We start from the raw sequence: 6,689 nt of genomic DNA on the forward strand, positions 1-6,689 counted from the left end.
CTGTTTGGAAGCTGAACTCGAGGGCAAATCAAGCAACCACAGAGTCATTACTAACACACATTCAGACATTTGGTGAGAGTGAGAAAAAGGGTTTTCAAAGTTTCAAACAACTTTAGTTGTTAAAGATTAAAAAACTTCACTCCCTTGGTCATGAGGGGCGTTCTAACTGGTCAAACCTGGCAGAAATGCATGCGCAAGAGGCAGTTTCAGTCAAACCTCATTTCTGTTTGCCTCTAATAAATGCATTGGGTCTGCAAATGGTTGCATGCTAGTCTAACAAAAACACAAAAATGCTGCAGGAAATCAGCAGGTTTTGCAACATCCATAGGAGGTAAAGATATATAACTGACATTTCAGGCTTGAGCCCTTCAAGTTCCTCCAGCATTTCAGCGTTTTTACTACAATCACAGTATCTGCTAACTAACTCTTGTGTTTCACTGCATGCTAGTCTAATCTCAGAGCTTGCAACTTTCAAGAGAACCGTACACAATTCTCCTCAGCGGCTCTTGCATGTGCAGCGGAAGTGATCATTAATTTTGCTTTGTAGTTGTTTCGGTTGCCATGAATTAAAAGATTAAATTTGAACCAAATAGGACCAAAAATAAATGTAATAAGGTCTCATGTTGTGGTCAAGTACTAAAACAACAAGAGCAGGAGGAGTTGGCTGCACAGACTTTGGTTTGCTCTGCTTTTGAATAAGATCATGGCTGGTCTTGCCCACCATGCCACCTCTGCCACACTCTTAGATTATTTTATTGATTATTAACCAATGTGGTACAGGCTCTTGTATCTTTCAGGTATTGAAGCAAGACTTATCAGGCCCTAATAGCATTGTGAATCTCCCCATACCTCAAGGACTGCAGCAGTTCAAGATAGCAACCCACCATTTTCAAGAGCAGAAAGGGACGGGCGATTAAATGCTGGTTCACCCTGCAAACCCTAAATTCCTCGAATGAATAATTAAAGATGCTCTCTCATCTACTGGAAACAAAAGCCCCCAAACATTTTACCCACTCCGGTTGAGAAGTTCAACAAAGATTCCTTCAAATTAGAGCTGACCCATCAGGACAGAACCTCTCCAGTCTGAACTCAAGAGGCAAAGTTATCTCTTCCTCCCTGTCCCCCATCACTCCCTTTGGAACTGCCCCTATCCCACCAGTTTTGTTCTGTTCAGTCTCCTGCTTGCAAGTTTACAGAACAAGACTACAAACTCACTTTGAAATCCTCTGCACCATATTCTCCAAAGGATTCAACCGATCATACAGTCAGATTTTCTATCTGTGAGCAGAGATTTAGAAAGGAAATCATATCCCACCCAATCACACAAGATCTAAAGAGGGTACCATTTCACAGCTATGCTGATAAAACCCTGAATATTCTGAGTAATATTGGACAGATAACATGGCCCTGATGTAGAAGAGACCACTTAATACAATGTTATTTTTCAACATCAATTTACTAATGGTGGTAAAGCACGTTACTTACAGCAATCCTCAGGATTAAACTGTGCAGCCCACCTCGGTCATGTCACTTTGGTAAACCTCTACAGTATTTTTCCATCTGCTTTCTGATGTCACTACCCAGTGACTATTTTCACTCAGATGATTTCCACTCTAAACTCATTCTGTGCTTGATCCACATTAAGAAAATGGCCTTCCCCCGGTCTCCTTTTCCTAACAACAATCTCCTTCTACAATTATAGCTGGTTGACCCAATCATCAACATTAAGATGGCTTAACCACTTACCTCATTATCCCTCACTGCGTTTGCATACCTTCAGTATAAGGGTATTAAAGGTTACGGAGAGAAGGCGGGGACGGGGTACTGAACTTTAAGATCAGCCATGATCTCGTTGAATGGCGGAGCAGCCTCGAAGAGTCGAATTACCTACTCCTGCTCCTATCTTCTATGTTTCTATGTTTCTAACCCTCCCACCAGCAGGTTTGCAAGAGGAACCCATTTGGTGAAATTGGTACAGCCCTCAAATACAATAGGAATATATTATGCCCTTGAAACCTTTTCATTCAGCTTTTCAGATTTAGGAAAACCATTCTGAACCCTAATGACACTGCAATTTTCTATCAATATAATCCAAAATGGCTCCCCTTGCAAATCCCGCAGGAGCTTCAGAGGGGTGGTATATAATTAAAAAGAACCTTTGTCACACGGGTGGTATACAATCAAAGAGAACCTTTGTCACACATCGATCAGCTTTGTCGAAAACAAGTTCAGGGCCAGATAGGGAAAGGCCACAGTGGTTTTAGATGAACCTAGTTTAATCAAAGTTAAACAGAGTGGCAAGCTCCTTTTTAAAATAAAAAAGTTTCCCTGTTCACTTAGTTGCAAGTCTAACAACAGCGTGTAACCAAACAAGCATACATTTGAATGACCAAATCCCTCTTTCCAAAGCAACACACACATTGTAATGCCTGCAACTCTGTGCAGGGCTCAGGAAATTACTCACCTTAAGAACTGCACTGACCCACAGAACTTTTTTTAAAGTTTGGCACAAGATCACCAAGATGCAAAAAAAAAATCATAAAATCTGTTGCACACCTGCAACCTTACAAACCAGGGTTTAGAAGCTGATCCCCAAACAAGCATAATTCTCAGTAATAAAGATTTCTGAATTATGGAATCCTGTTCCTATTGTCCTCAATGTCAAAAACTATGGTGACCTTTCAGTCCATTGATCTTTCAACACCCACTGATTTCCACAATAGGGAGGGATTTTGAACAAGAGAAATAACATACTGGAGCAATCATAGGATAACCTTGAAACAACAAGAGCCCAAACTATAAAGCAACAAATGGATTCAACAGTTCCAAAAATGTAGGCTGCTACTGCATTCATTTTATTTTACTAAAAAGACAGCCCAGCCATTGTTTTACTGTCATCGGAATGGAAAAGTGGCTGAGTAAACAGTGAGGGGGCGAATGGGAAGAAAATAAAACCTTGAAGTCACGGAAACTCCTGGGTTTGACTAGTTCCATTTCATTTTCTCAGTCTCAAAGTTGGATACAGGCTGACCCACGATCAAGACACTGGGCAACCCAGCTTTCAAAATCATTAAAAGTTGTGGTCCTTTTAGATTAATGGCAAAAGTCTTATTTGCAGAAGTATTATTGTAGTGAGTATTTTTTCCTCCATTGGCTTTGCACACCCTTGTATGTTGTAAACATTTCAATCCATGAGCCTTATTTAAAATAAAGGCCCTCGCCATAATGCTCTATGAATTGGTCTGTGGCCACACAACTCGTGTGCCCGATAAAAGCTCAGCTGGATTATCCACTTTATATTTATTAAAAGGCCCTGTGTGAACAGCAAGTAAAGTGCAGTTGGAAATTTACAGAAAACTCGCAGTTTTGATCAATGGGAATATGTGCCAGAGTCTCTGTGAAGTCCAACCATGCATTGCACACAATGCCCACGGCCAGCTTTGCTATAAACTATTGGGATTCTTGGAACAGTTAACCGCAATTCAATGTTCAATTTGAAAGAGAATTTGCCGTACACGCCTACAGTGAATAGATGGACCAACATTCATACTTGCTGATGCCAAACAGATGCACCAGCTACCTTTGTAAAATTTTAAATAATTACAAATGCAATCAGAAAAAAAAAAGGACAGATTCACAGTTCCAGTTAATGCAAGAAAAAGAATATTTCAGTATGCAGACAGATCTTTAGGTGGTCCCTGAATAGTTTATGGTTAGGAATTTTACATGTTGCAACAATTATAGTCAAAAGGCACAATCTAATATTTTACTGCATTAATCTAATACTGGCCCCATTGCATTCCTGACTCCAGCAAGTAAATGTATTACTTTTGAACAATATTGACATCCATAAATTCACATGGACTGCATTTTGAATGTTTCACCAATTGGAAAAAAGGCTGTACTGAATTAAAGGGTGAAGTCCCCTGCTCTGTTTATTTGGTGGTGTTCAAAAGAGGGTGAGATGATATTCATCAAGGCAATAATAAAATGCACAAAGCATTGGGGAAAGAAATCTACTCCCTCCCTCACTGGACTAATAAAACTATCCAAAAGACATACAAAACCAACATTTCTGTCTGAGCAAGGATCTGTTAACAAGGAAGCAGGTTTCAGGACAACAAAGGGATTTCACAATCTGGTGCGACTCTCTGGGCACCATGCTTCCTGAAATTCTCACTCAGGCTAGGCCACTTCTGTAAGTGCTTTGCCACTGACTTACAAGCTTCTCTTTGGCTTTCAATACACAGGGACCAGCCACCTAGTCAATTACAGTCATTTCAGTAGATGAGAGAATATCAGTGTACCCGACGAGAATTTTCAATCCTTGCCTTGGAGTTAACAAAGCTCCAAACCAGGTGGAAAACACAAGCAATTTCAGATCAACATTCAAACTAGAAGGAACCGACTTCTCCTGTGGGTTGAGTGAGGGCCGTATTCCATAGCAAGTGAAGGTGACCTGCATGCAGCCCGGGTACAAATTGAAAAGTAGTGGAGAGAATAGTTTGTGTGGAAGTGATGGATTGAAAACCAATGTCATCTTCAGGATTAAGCAGGGAGACTAGAGATACTTCCCAACCCCTACCAAATATTAAAACACAAAAAGTCTGCAGATGCTGTGGTTGAGAAGTAAAAGCACATTCTGGAGAAACTCAGCAGGTCAAACAGATTTGGCAAAGATAGATTCATAACCAACGTTTTGGGCTTGAGCCCTTCATCAAAGTATTATAATATTAAATAGGATTATATTACCAAATATATTACCCTATTTGGTAGGGGGAAAAAAATATACATCACCAAGTAGAATCTATATCCTACCAAATTTTAGAAAGGTTACAAATGGAGAATTCACATTGACTGCTTTTAAGAGGTTTTGTTATTTTTTTTTCGTTAATTCGCCTCGTAATAAAATATAATAAATTTACTGGCCGATCCAGGCCATAATCGAAGCAGTCAGCAAATAAGGAGGTTGAAGAGAAACAAAAGAAATGATTTCAAAATTAAGGATTAAAAACAAATAAGGGGACAGAGGGCCAATTTCGAAACAAAACACACAGCTCTCTCTCGTTTCCACCCTGTCGCATCTTGTTCAGACATCAGCTGATTATTCTATTACAACTCAAGACTTTTGAGGCAACTACTTATTGAGAGTTAGCGGACTCAAACTGCAAGCATATAGAATGACCCAGGGACAGAGAGTGGAATGTGCCGTGGAACAGGCTGGCTCTGTGGTCTATCAATAGATGAACACACTCACAATCGCTCCATTTATATCGGAAAGCGAGAGGGAGAAAAGAAAGTTTTAATATACAAGGAGGAGTGGGGGGGGGGGGGGGAGCTGGTTTCTGCAGTCAAGGTTGACGCCAACATTCTTGGATAGTTCCCCTCTTCTGGAAACTGCTGGTTTATAATTAACATGTTTGACAAAATATTTACAATTGCCAAATGCTGATGTGGTCAGAGAGAAATGACGAAGCGCTCGTCCTTTTAAATCTTTGACCGGGCAGAAGTTTGCAGGGAAGAAGTTGGTTAACTACACCCTTCCACACGAGGGTTGGTGGGATTCTGCTCCACATGACCCCCCCCCCCCTCCTCCTCCACCACACACTGAGGCGGTGGGATTCTGCTCCACATGGACCCCCCTCCTCCACACACTGAGGCGGTGGGAATTCCCAGCGCAGATGGTGACAAGGGGGTCATTGTTGACTTGGAAGTTTGATGCAGGGACATGGGGCAAAGCGAGGGGACATGAAAATGCTGCAGCGCCCCGAGATTCAGCACTGGGACGGGGGACATTGACAACTGGTCCAGTGGTCCAGCCCTCCCGACCCCCATCGCCCCGCTCCCTGCCCCACTTACAGCGGACACTCCTCGCCTCCTTTTGTTCCTCTGCCTCGGCTCTCCGCTGCCTTCCGAGGTGGGTGCTGCGTGGACTGGACACGCTGCCCTCGGGGAGCTTGAATGGGGAAGGGATTGGGGGAGGGGGGTTTGGGGGGAGGGGGAAGGGGGGGTCACAAATCAGAGCTGCCCCGTGCCAAGCGACTGGTGCCGGCGGCACGTCGGCTGAGATCCCGGCTCCTTTCCCATTGTAACCCACTCGCCAGCACTTAAAGGGGCAGGTTCCTGCAGCCCGTGCAACCTTTGGCCGACACCAGTCTCATTAAAGGCGCGGTCCCTCTCAGAGTGGGTTCAGGGAAATAAAATCCACGATAGCTGTCATTTCGGTCCATTTCTTCCTGTTTATTGAAAATAATAACTAACCTTTGAACATCCTCGATGATGATTTCCCATCTCATTGCCCTGCGATGCACAGTTTCAGTTTTTTTTTTAACTCCACTCATAAGTTTATTTGCCACAAGATAAGCTTGCACAGTGAACACCAACTGCTGGAGGAAGTCAGTTTGAGAAAAAGAAAGGTCGATGCTTTGGGTTGGAACCCTTCACCAAGCCTGGGAATGCAGAGAAGAGAAGCCAGTGCACAGAGGACGAGGGTGAGAGGAGGTGGACAGGGGCCCACGTGGCAATGGTGGACCAGGGAGAGGGGAGGCATGAAGGGCCGAGGCAGTGGATGGGCAGAAGCCAGACACCAAAAACAGAGGTCAGGAGAAGGGAGACGAGAGGTGGAGGGGGTTGTGGGTGGTTAGAATACAAAGGCTGCCAGTCTGGAATCTGATAAGAAGGTGACCATT

General features: G+C 43.1%; 1 protein-coding gene across 5 annotated transcripts in view; it reads right to left on the minus strand.

Moving 5' to 3' along the window:
- LOC138765172 (transcription factor SOX-13-like) overlaps window positions 1–6,094 on the minus strand; it is a 167,798-nt gene extending 161,704 nt beyond the window's left edge. For all 5 annotated transcript variants that reach the window (XM_069942055.1, XM_069942058.1, XM_069942060.1 and 2 more), the window contains exon 1: window positions 5,860–6,094. The gene's annotated coding sequence lies outside the window, so the exon portion shown is untranslated. The remainder of the gene's footprint in view (window positions 1–5,859) is intronic.
- Window positions 6,095–6,689: the final 595 nt, after the last annotated feature.

The sequence above is a fragment of the Narcine bancroftii genome, chromosome 5 (genome assembly GCF_036971445.1).
Source record: "Narcine bancroftii isolate sNarBan1 chromosome 5, sNarBan1.hap1, whole genome shotgun sequence".
Lineage (NCBI taxonomy): Eukaryota > Metazoa > Chordata > Chondrichthyes > Torpediniformes > Narcinidae > Narcine > Narcine bancroftii.